Genomic DNA, 12,733 nt, shown 5'->3' with positions numbered 1-12,733 from the left:
AAGGCAAAATCATTTGGAGAATTTTTTAGCATACAGTCCAGAACTCTTTAATGTTAAGTTTAGCCATAGTGAAATAGGAATTCCTATTGCTATAATATTCTTTAGGCAAAATGAAAAGCCTACATCATAACAGATGCTCCCTACATTGTCACACACTCCAAAGAGGGCTTTGGTTAAGAAGCATAGAAGGCAGAATGGTGGAAAGGCATAGAGAAAGGTATTTGTTTTAGAGCAAGAAGGCCTAAGTTCAGATCCCAGTTGAGATACTACCTGTGTGGTTTGGTACATCTAACCTTTCTGGATCTCAGTTCTCTATAAATGAGGTAATGGGATGTTTGGGGATTAAATTGCCTCTAAAGTTCCTTCTGACTCAAATTTATGATCCAATGAACCTAAGAAAATATGAAATTTGGATTTTTCCTATTATACTGCCTCCTGTGCCATTAGCCAAGAAACAGTATTCTTTAAAGTACATAAGCAAGGATGAGAGCATTTGCAAGCTTTTCTTGGGTTTTTGAGAAATATTCCAGTGCTGGGGCTTTCCATTTTGCTGTGCATAAGGGTCATGTCTTGAAGTCCATGAAATTCGTCAATGAGAATCTTTGATGCACAAAGGCTGGATCACTGTCCCTGTGTTGTGACTATAGAAAGAAAAGGTGACTATACTGTGAAATCAACATACACTCGATTTAAGCTGTGGTTTGACATCTATTCACAAATCACTGGGACAAGAGAGTCCTTAAAAATAGTGATGAGAATACTGCTATATAAAGAGCATCTAAATTATTGAGACCTCTGGTTATATTACAAAATATAGACACAAACTGAGAGGAAGACAAAATTGGGTATGACCAAACTTATCAAAAGGAAATCTCCAGATACGCTCAAATTTAAAATGAAAATACTTTAAAGTTACTCAAAGACCAGAAGTTGGAGGTTTTACAAGCAGAGAGAGTAAAGTTATCCCAGGATTGTTTGATTGATAGGGAATGGGATTTGGTGGCAGATGGGAAAGCAATTTCTGGGAACTAAAACTCAGATTGGCATATGGAATTGACCAAGGGGATTTCCTCAGTTATTCTTCTTTCTAATGCCTGAAAATACAAGATTCTGCATATGCCAGAGGAAGGAAAAAAACTATCCAGACCTTCATTCTTCTAATTGTGTTCAAACATTTTAGTAGCTCACAAGACTTAGAAGAAAAGAAACATATTTCTTTAGTACCAACTATATAGGAGACACTGCACTGTCCTTTAAAAAAAACAGATATTGCTATCTCATTCAATCCTTACAACAACCCTTTGAGATAGTTGCATCTTTTATCCTGATTTCATAGTAGAAGAAACTGAGACAAACAGGTGAAGTGACTTGCCCAGGTCACAAAAGTTAGTAAATGACTAAGGCTGAATTTGAACTCATATATAAAGAGATTTGCCTATAATTACACAAATAGGATTATTAGACCCTTGATTCTAAAGTAGATCTCCTGACCCCAAATGCAATTATCTTTCTATTCTATCACAGTAATTCTCAGAATTACAGAATATCAGTTTTGGAAAGCACCAAATTGGTCCTCGAATCCAGAATCTCACTCAGCAAAGACCTTTAAGCAGTTTTCAAACTTCTGCTTAAAGACGTCCATGGCCTGTGTCCTCGGCTCCCCGGGCCCGCCGGCCGTGGGCCTCCTCCCCGTGCCCACTATGCCCAGAGCGGGCCATGCTGAGGCTCTGGGCAGTGCTCCCCAGAGTTGCCTCGGGTGTCCTCGGCTGCGGTGGTGCCTGCCGCCTGAGCACTGCCACGTTCTACACCATCAAGTGGGCAAGACTGGCGTGTTCCCCACCTGGAGTGAATGCCAAGCACAAGTGAACCCATTTCCTGCTGCTCGGTTCAAGAAGTTTGCTACTGAGGATGAGGCTTGGGCCTTTGTCCGAAATACTTCAAGCCCTGAACCTACAACAGAGCAGACAAAAAAAATGCAACACAGAGGACCCCCAAAGTGAAACCAAACAAGAGACCCTGTGAATCATCAGATGAAGACGAGCCTTGCAAAAAAAAAATATTGCAAAACAAGATTGTGAACCTTTACTTAGCAAAGATAAATTTTCTTATATGGGAGATGCAACCATGGGTTTACACTGATGGCTGCTGCTCCAGTAATGGGAAGAGGAAAGCAAGAGCAGGCATTGGTGTTTATTGGGGACCAGGCCATCCCCCCCCCTTAAATGTAGGTGAAAGACTTCCTGGGAGACAGACAAATCAAAGAGCAGAAATACATGCTGCCTGTAAAGCAATTGAACAAGACAAGAGTCAAAGCATCAGTAAGCTGGTTCTCTACACAGATAGTATGTTTACTATAAATGGTATAACGAATTGGGTTAAAGACTGGAAGAAAAATGGCTGGAAAACAAGCACAGGAAAAGATGTGATTAACAAAGAAGACTTCATTAAGCTTGATAAACTTATTCAAGGCATAGACATTGAATGGATTCACATTCCTGGTCACTCAGGGTTTCCAGGCAATGAAGAAGCTGATAGATTAGCAAGAGAAGGAGCTAAAAAATTTCAAGATTCAACTTAGTATAATTTTTAAAATCTAATTAAAGAGCAAACCAAGTGAAAAAAAAAAGACTTCCATGAAGGAACAATAAATAGTTTCCCTGAGTAATGTGTTCCATTTGGGGAGAGGTCTAATTGTTGCCAACATCAAAATTGAATTTATCTCTTCGTGACTTTCAACTGTCATTCATTGGTCCTAGTTCTGCCTACTGAAGCCAAACAGAAAAAAAAGTTGGATCCCAATTCCATTGAATAGCCCTTTAAATATTCAAAACTCTGTAGCGTGCCCCTACTAATTCTTCTCTTCTCCAAATGAACCCTTCCCAATCCCTTCAGTAGATCTCCCTTCCCGGAAATCTCCGCAGCATATGAATCTTGTCATTCACTCGTTTTGGTCATGTCTAAATCATTGTGCCCCATTTGGAGTTTTCTTGACAAAGATACTGGAGGGATTCACTATTTCCTTCTCCAGCTCATTTTGCAGATGAGGAAACTGCAGGAAGAAGGGTTATGTGACATAACCAGACTTAAGTGTCTGAGTTTAGATTTGAACTCAGGTCTCCCTGACTCTAGGTTTGGGGCCTATGCATTGAGCCATCCAGATGCCCCACAGAAGATCTTAGCTGTCCACAGCATATGAATGTCCTTTTAAAAGCTTGTTAACTGGAATCAAGCACATCATTCCAGATGCAGGGTGACCAAGGTGAATCACAATTTCATCTTTCTTGATTTCTTTTCATCTTATGGAGATTGGTAGTGCAGTGAAGAGAGGGTTGGACCCTTCCTGTCAGGAAGACCCAAGTTCAAATCTTACCTCTAACATATACTACCTATGAGAGCCTGAGTAAATCTTCAAGTCCAGAAACCCACAAACAAGGCTGGGACCATGTTTGATGAATATTACAGAACTGGGAATTTCCATTTTGCTTTGGATGAGGGTTGTGTCATGAGATAATGAAATTTGTCAATCAATAAGAACCTTCTTTTAAGTACAGGGACTGGGTCGCTGTTTGCCTTGGTTTCTTCAATTGTAAAATGGAGGTAATGAAACTCCTTACTTTCCAGGGTTTTTGCTAGGATAAAATGAGATAATATTTCCATCAGCAGAATCATCATCATCACCATCACCCATAGAGGCATCTAGGTGCTCAGTGAATAGTGCACCAGATTTGAAATTAGGAAAACTCATCTTCATTAATTCCAATCTGGTTTTTCTTACTAGCTGTGTGGCTCTAGGCAAATCACTTAACTCCATTTTCCTCAGTTTCCCTAACTGCAAAATGTGCTGCAGAACGAATGACAAGTCCCTCCAGTATTTTTGCCTATCATTAAGATTCAGACTTGACTAGAAAATGACTGAACAAAATTATTACCTTATTTTTTATTTATTTTTTCTAGGTTTTTGCAAGGCAATGAGGTTAAGTGGCTTGTCCAAAGCCACACAGCTAGATAATTATTAAGTATCTATGACTGGATTTGAACTCAGGTATTCCTGACTCCAGGGCCGATGCTCTATCTACTGCACCACCTAGCTGCCCCTTATCTTATTTTTATAAGGCACATTTGTAGAATACTCAGCTCAAACATGTTTTTCTAAGAAAATCCTGATCCCTTGCACTAATGATATTCTCTTAAAAATTAACTTGTATTTTATTTATATTTTATTGATTAGTTTGGGGTTTGCTTGACAGAGATACTGGAGTGGTTTGCCATTTTCTTTTCCAGCTCATTTTGTAGCTGAGAAAACTAAGGTGAGCAGGGCTAAATAACTTGCCCAATGTCACACAACTAGTAAATATTTGGGTTTGGATTTGAACACAGGTTCATCTGTCTCCAGGGCCATATGTAAATGTGTGTGTGTGAATTCACTTAAGAAGCACAAAGATCAAAAATGAATAATCTCTGGTCTCCAGGAGCTCATATTTTATGAGAGGAGAAACTTTATAATCATTCATATATAATGATGATAATGATGTTTGTCCTTTGTTCTTCAAGAAGACAAAGATATCAGGAAGATCATGCTATGAAAAGCAAATGAATTGGATTTAAGTGAGGGTGTACTGTGCTAAGTCACAAGCCTCACTTTCTCCTTTGAAACCATCTATATTCAATGGTCAGATATAAATCAGGATGACTGGAGGTTGCCCTGGATTCAAGACAATCAGGGTTAAATGACTTGTTCAAGGTCATGCAGCTAGTAATTGCTTGTAAGTACTCTGGTCATAAAGAGAAAAGCCAGATGGTACTTGATCTCAAAACTTTTATGTTCTAATCAGAGGAGAAAATGCACTAAGGTGGGATCAGTTATAGAACTGATAGAAAGGTCTGTGGTCCAGTGAGAGCAGCTGCATGCCAGATGGCAATGACCTTCTACATCTGGAGGACATAATGATGCAGCAGCTGCTATGGCCCAGTTGTCTACCATCTTCCTGAGAAAGAATTTGATCTCTGAGTGCCAGTGAGAGTTGAAACTCAGCCTCAGTGATGGGTGGACCTGGGCTTCTGTTAACTCATTGATTAATTTTCTACTGCATATAAGTCATGGTACCAGAATACAGGGGGATCTGGTGCATTTTATGTACCTAAATTCTGAAAAAAATATAAATAACTCACATTTACCCAAAAAAAAAACCCCTTTAATATCTGTAATGGTTGTTCTCATAACAACGAGTTATGCATGAATTCACATATGTATGCATGTGTTTTATACATATATGTACATATGTATATATCTTTCTCATCAGTTAGATGGAGTAATAGAGCATAGGACTTAGAGTACGGGAGACCAGAGTTCAGATTCTGTCTCTTGTCATTTAAGTTGTCCTTGAAGGTTTACATGGGACTTCCTTAGCCCTTATTTATTATCTGTGTGTACCTGGTACCTTTTTGCCCAACTCCTTGAATTTAACTGCTTAGCATATATTTTAATTTTAATATTAATATATGTTTTATTTTTTTTTTTTAGTTTTTGCAAGGCAATGAGGTTAAGTGGCTTGCTCAAGGCCACACAGCTAGGTAATTATTAAGTGTCTGAGGCCGGATTTGAACTCAGGTACTCCTGACTCCAAGGCCAGTGCTCTATCCACTGCACCACCTAGCCGCCCCATATGTTGTATTTTTATATCTACTTCTTGTCTTCCTTTTTAGACCATGACCTCACTAAGTAAAACTTATTCCATTCTTGTTAGTTGAATCTCCTGTCCCTGGAACATAATACATGCTTGATAATTGTTAAAATACAATAAAAATATATAATTTGTATGTGAAAAGTATGTAAATACAAGCTAAAAATTCTCTGGAGCCCAAATTTTCTCAACTGGAAAAAAGGAAGGGCTCAGATTAGAAGATTTTTTTTAAATTCCTTTTGGCTCCAAATCCTACAATCCTATGAAGTCAAGAGAGCAAAGATTTGGTCATGTTCACCCAGATAATAAGGATCAGCCAAAAGATTGAGTGCTAGATCACTGGAAACCTAAGATTGGAGCCCTGGTCTCCATTTGACCACCTTGTCTTTCCAGTCACTGTCCGCAGTCATGGGGTCTATCGTCCCTTGTCTCTCATTCTACAAGAGACCAGTCTCTTCATTTTCAAGGACTCCACCTAGGGTTCAAGTCCCTTTAATGCTTCTGAGGATAAATTTCAGGGTTTCTATGAACTTAGATGAGAATCAATATAATTGATTTCCTTTGTAATATCTAACTGTTAATCCTAGCTATCATAATCCTATGTGATAGCTAGCCCCTAAGGATTAAAATTGACCTAAGACTTTTGGGGCACCCTGTATATAGTATTACAAAAGGAACTCATTATTGTATTAAAATTTAAAAGCTATTAGAGGTTATAATATTATGTCAAATATTTTAATTATAGCAATTATTGTAAAGCTTTAATATCTATCAAAGCTTATAGTTAGCATTTTAAAATTTTTCTTTTATATCAAACAATTAAAACAACTATTTCATAATTATAATTAAATTTTAAAACATCTTAATTGTTCTGTTAAATCTGTTTTGAAATTGTTTGTGTATTTTAAACAATTTAAAACAAAATTAAATTTTTAAAAGTTATTATATGACAGCTTTTAACTACCAAAACTTGAAGCTATAATAAGGCTTTCAGGAAGTCTGCAGTTTACTTTGTTCTCATTTTTCTGAGAAGGGGTTCATCAGTTTCATAAGATTCCCAAAGGAGTCCATGGTACAAACACTCCTATTACTGTATATAAAGGTACCAGGACTAAATTTAATGTCTCCAGGATGCTGGAATTCACACTGTAGCCTCAGTTGCTAAGGGTTCATGGTATTATCATAGGTTTAAAACTAGAAGAATCTTTTAGGTTCATCTATTCCAATCTCCTTATTTTACAGATAAGGAAACTGAGGCAGGAAGGGTAAAGTAGCAGGGTCAGCTTTGGATGAATCTGATGAGGCCAGGCTCATTTTTTTCCTCCTACATCACAGTGCCTCATCTCAGCATCAGGATGAAGTCGGCCCATCAGGAACAAACAGCTGTTGGGAGCCTAGGCTTTTCCTGGCAGGTCTGGGCGGGGGGCCCAACTGCTGTCTTGGACCAACTCCTAAAAGGGGTGGGATGGATTCTGCTATTCCAGATGCTGGGGTGGGAATGGAAAGTGTGAGAAGGTTGGAATACAAATTGCTCCTGTCACCATCTTGAGGGATCATAGAGCTGGAAAGAAACTCTTATCCAATCCATAGAAACTGAGGACCCGGGAGGATGTGGATTACTCCAAGTTCATCTATTTGACCAGTGGCAGAGTGAGGATTTCAATCCAGCCCCTCTGATTCCCAATTCTTTCTGTATGCTCTGATAAGTCACCTTCCTCCCCTGTTCCATGGGGTGATCGTGGACAGGGAACACAAGGAGAAGTAGACTGGGAGCACAGGAAGACATAGCTTTTAACCTGAAGCAGAAGATGCCTTAGAATAACATCCCATTGGATGTGACAGAACAAGGATGCTAAAAGACCAGTTCCTGGATACCTGAGCCCAAAGAGACGCCAGCTGCAGGTCCACATAAAAACTCAGGGAAGAGGATCGTTTTGATATCAGATGACAGCTGGGGAGTTGAAATTCTCTGGAGCAAAGGAATGTGCAAGTTGATTAATAAAGATGGAACACACATTGGAGGAGGGGGAATCAGACGTGGCCCTTCAGCTCCTAAGAAACCACCTGGAATACCATGCAAACATAGTCGTGCTTCTGCATGGCATAGACGGGAAATGAAGAGCTGGAAGAGATGGTGAAGGTGGGAAAGGAATGGATCAGTGATCTCAGGTGTCAGTGATGTGAGCTTAGAAAAATGATGCTGCCATTAGCACAGGGAAAAGGTAAGTCAATGAGGATGAATGAACAGCGGATTGCAATTTTCTTCAGCCCTGTCACAGAAGCAGGGAAATCACCTACTAGAAAAGTCAGGTACCCCACTTGAAACCATGTACAATATAAATAAACAAGTCATTTTTTAAAGATCCATATAATCTCAGAGTTGGAAGAAACTATCTTGTCAATAGGGGTCAAGTTGTTTAATGATATTTGAGCAAGAATTCTCTCCGTCTCCCAAGCGATCTCCCAGTCTCTGGTTGAAAACTTCCAGGAAGGGCTAATTTCCAGCCCCTCCAGGCAGCTCTTTTGCTGTTGGACAGTTTGAATTGTTAGAAATTGTTTCCTTAGTATGACCCTGTCTACCTCTCCATAGCTTCCACCCACTACTCTGAGTTTTACCCTTTGAGGCCAAGGAGAACCAATCTAAATTCCTCTCTCACACAATGACCTTTCAGTGACTTGGGTTCAGCCATCATGTCACCTGGATCACTGCCACCCCTTCTCTAAGCTAAACATTCCCAGGTCCTTCAACTCAACCTCTTATAGCATGTCCTTTAATTTTTTCACCACACTCACCTCCCTTTTTTGGACATACTCTCTAGCTTGACAAAATCTTTACTAAAATGTGGTGACCACAACTGAATATAATTCTCAAAATATGCTCTAATTAAAGAACAGCCTCTTTTAAGATTACTTCTGTGGCAATACTTTTATCAATCCAGTTGTCCCTATCTGTATTCAGGGTACCCTGAGAACCTTCCACAGAGGGATCAAGGAACTTTGGAAGCATTTTCTTTTCTGGAACAATGAGATGGAGCAGTGGTTAGTGCACTGGGTATGGAATCAAGATGCCTCATCTTCCTGAATTCAAATCTGATCTATTTAGCAGCTGTGTGACTCTGGACAAGTCCTTTGACTCTCTTTGTTTCAGTTTCCTCATTTGTAAAAGAACCTGAAGAAACGAAATGGAAAACCTCTGTAGTATTTTTGGCCAAAAAAAAAAAAAAAAAAGAAATCCCAGAATGGGGTCTTGAAATGTAAGATAGATTGAAAAATGACCAAACAACAAAGCAATCTTTTACATCCCTTCAATATGTCACTTAGGCACCTACTGGGTCACTTGGTTGATATAGAAACTCTGTAGCTCTCTGTTGTTCTCCGCTATTCTCTACTAGCCTCCAACACTCTTCCTTCCTCTTCAGTGACCTTCTAGGATTTTAAGTCTCCTTAACTTAGTCCTTCAATCACCTTTTGAGAAACAGATAAAAAGATTCAGTAAGTAAATGTTTAAAGAAGAAAAACCTTCCTGCAATAATCAGAAGGATACACTTTTCTTCCCATTTTGTTCCACATATAAATGTTATGGTCCCTAAAAATTAAGTAGCCTTCCATGCAGGAACATTGATTTTTTTCTAGATACTTGAATATAGAAAAAATTCAAATCTTCATTACTTCTCACGCAAATTAATCTACCAATCTCTGAATTGGGGCCCTTTTCATGTCTTTTCCCCTCTTTTATTTATCTTCAACCCAGCTCCCAAAGATTTTCCCTTAAATTCAAGTTGGATTATATCACTTCCTTCTTCAATAAATTTCTGTGGCTCCCTATTGCCTCTTGAATAAAACATAAACTCCTCCATTCATTTTTTAGCTTTTCACAACCAGGCTTCCAAAATATTTTATGATCCCCATTGGACATTATATCCCGTCCCACTCTCTGTGATACAGACAAACTGGCCTTTCTCTATTTCTTAGAGAGAGTGCTGCATTTCTGGTCTCTGTCTTTGTAGTAGCCTTCCCTATGTCTTGAAAACATCTTCTCCTCACATCTACCTCACAGAATCTCAATCTTCCTTCAATAATTGCCTTCTGTATGGGGCCTTTCTTGATTTCCTGCCTTCCTCAACTACCAAAACTCTCTTTTCCAAACTACCTTTTGGCCAAAGATACTGAAGAAAGCCATGACATCAGGGAGGTGACAAGCTCTTGAATTGGATTTAAATGAGGGGGTGCTGTGCTAAGTCACCAGCCTCACGTTCTCCTCCAGAGTCATCTGGATCCAGGGACCAGATATGCATCAGGACGACTAGAGATGGCCCTGGAAGTGAGGCAATCAAGGTTAAATGACTTGCCTAAAGTCACATAGCAAGTGAGTGGCTAGTGTTTGACATTGGATTTGAATTCAAATCCTCCTCATTTTAGGGCTGGCACTCTACCCATTGTGCCATTTAGCTGCCCTATTGTTTATACATATATATGTGTGTGTGTGTATGAATGTATAAGCAATATATATATATGAAAATGCCTATCTATCTATCTATTTATCTATCTATCTATCTATATATATATACCTTATACATTTATATCTACTTCAAACATAAACATACATTCACACACATATACATATTTATACATACACCCAGTTGTCTCCTTTTTTAGAATTTAAGCTCCTTAAATAGAGGGAATGGATTTTTTTAATTTGTAAACTCAGAGTCTAAGATAGCACTTAAAGCATAGTAATCACTTAAAAAATATTGACTGACTACCTGCCATTCCCTTGCACCTTTACTCCCCTCTTTACATCAACACATGCTTCTTTGGGCTAGTAGACAACAGTGAACCATAGAAGGAAACCTTTATCCATCACTATAGTTGCATGATGGCCAGAGGAGGAGAATCACAGAGATCCTATAAGCTGTGCTACATTGAGTCTGAACTGAAATGGAAATATTAAAAATCAAGGTCTTAAAGGCAGTCCCTGATAAAAAAACATACCTCAACTTTAAGCAATAAATCATTTTGTCTATTATAAATACCCAAATTAGTTTCAAAGGTTATCTTAAGGAAGATGCTATCTATATTCAGAGAAATAATTGATGAATAAAATTATGTATGGAGTGAATATAGAACGGAATATAATACATAGAATATAATAAAAATACATATAGACAAACATATACACATCCAAAAATCATGTCTATTGGTAGTCATCTCTGGGAGCAAGGGAGGAAAGGGAAAAAATACATGATAGCATATATTTAAAAGGAATAGTAAATTGAACATAATAAATTTGCAATTTTATGTTCAATTTTCTTTTTTTATTATACTATGTTATGGAAATGTCTGGTTTTCTCCATAAATTAAAAATAATATAAAATAAGTTAAAAGAAAAGAAAAAATATTTAATCTGTAAGGTGCCTTAAGGGTCATGGCCCAATCCCTTATTTTATAAATGGGAAAACTGAGGTCCTAAGGTGAGGAGCAACTTGTTCAATGTTACACAGATATTAAATGGAAAGCCTAGAGTTTGTACGTAGGTCCTTTGGCTCCAATGGACTAATAAAGTAATTTCCTGGAGGACAGATTTTTATTTCTTTGTACTTTGCAACTTTGTGAGAGCCTAGTACAACTTTTGTGACATAACAGGCACTTTACAGATACTTGTTCCCTGATTAGCAATAACAGGAGGATCTCAGTAGCATAGATATGGAGATATATGTAAAATATTGGGAAGATTTCTACTGATTTCAGCCTTTTTTTTAGCTTTTAATCCCCTGCCTTCTGTTTTTCCCCCATGGAAATGGCTTTGCACAACCTATAAGCTTTGTCAAATCCTTGGTGTTCATCTTCATTGTAATTCTTGATTTCTATTGGATTCCTTCCATTCTGTTTTTGAATCTGTCTTCTTATACACAAAAATAAATCCTATATAATCTTTGTTCTAGCATGGGAAACCTATGAGTTTCTCACCTTCTTTTTGTTTATCTAATTTTCAATTAACTATTTATTTTATCTCCCATATTTTCCTTCCCTCTATAACCCACAACAACAGCAAAAAGAAATAAAGAAAATGAAAGAAAAACAAAATCCTTGTAACAAATAAACACAGTTCAAGTAAAACAAATTTTCATGGGAACCATGTCCAAAAATAGATGTTGGCAAATCCTCTGGTGGTGACAGCTATGCCATTGAGTAGCTCAGAGGTCATGGGTTTTGAATCCCAGGGAGTGATTTCATAGGTAGAAAATGACACAACTGCTTCTGTGAATATATTTTTATCTAATAAAACAGTTAGTTTGGACCCATTGGTATATATGTTTCCTGTTGGCATATTTCTTGGCTCAACTTCCAGAATTTGGGAAAGAGACTGTTGGCTTTACTGATATGGGTTGACGTAATCAGGGTGCAGAGGCCCAGCCAGGACCTCCACATTGATTCTGGGAAAATCATTTTCCCTCTCTAGACCTCAATTTCCTCATTTGTAAAATGAGGGGATGCATTGAGTTTGGAGGTCCTTTGTAACGCTTATCCAGGATTTATAACTTGTGGTCTTTCTTTCTTTCCATGGTATGTCCCAATCATGAGAACATCACATACACTAAAAATGGAACAACGGAGCCAAGATCATCACGATGCCTTTACTAGGATGACATCCATATTCATGAACTGTTTCTTGAGGAAGTTTTGTGGTGCAATGGATAACTTCAAATTAAGTAAATATATGTTACTTTATTGGTATACTATTCTAAACCATGGATGGTGTTGACTTGGAGTCAAGAAGAGCTCTATTCAAAGCTTGCCTCATACATTTCTTAGCTGTTTGATGCTGGGCCAGTCTCTTCACTTCTCTTCATCACAGTTTCTTCATCTGTAAAAGGGAGATAATGAAGATATCCTGTAAAGAGTTATGTGTCACAAAAGGGATATTATTTGCAAAGCATTTAGTTATTATCACCAACATTTTCCAGGTACTGACTTAAACATCCCTAGAGAGGATTTTAGTAAGAATCTAGTCATTGTCTTCCTTCCCTACAGATAAGGGAACCAAGCCTTAT

The 12,733-nt window shown here is 38.1% G+C and overlaps 1 pseudogene; it reads left to right on the top strand.

Moving 5' to 3' along the window:
- The first annotated feature begins 1,716 nt into the window (after positions 1–1,716).
- Positions 1,717–2,610, top strand: LOC141523086 (ribonuclease H1 pseudogene; annotated as a pseudogene).
- The last annotated feature ends 10,123 nt before the right edge of the window (positions 2,611–12,733 follow it).

The sequence above is a fragment of the Macrotis lagotis genome, chromosome 4, assembly GCF_037893015.1.
Source record: "Macrotis lagotis isolate mMagLag1 chromosome 4, bilby.v1.9.chrom.fasta, whole genome shotgun sequence".
NCBI lineage: Eukaryota > Metazoa > Chordata > Mammalia > Peramelemorphia > Peramelidae > Macrotis > Macrotis lagotis.
Note: the sequence above shows the minus strand (reverse complement) of the source record. Positions and strands in the feature narration are given on the sequence as shown.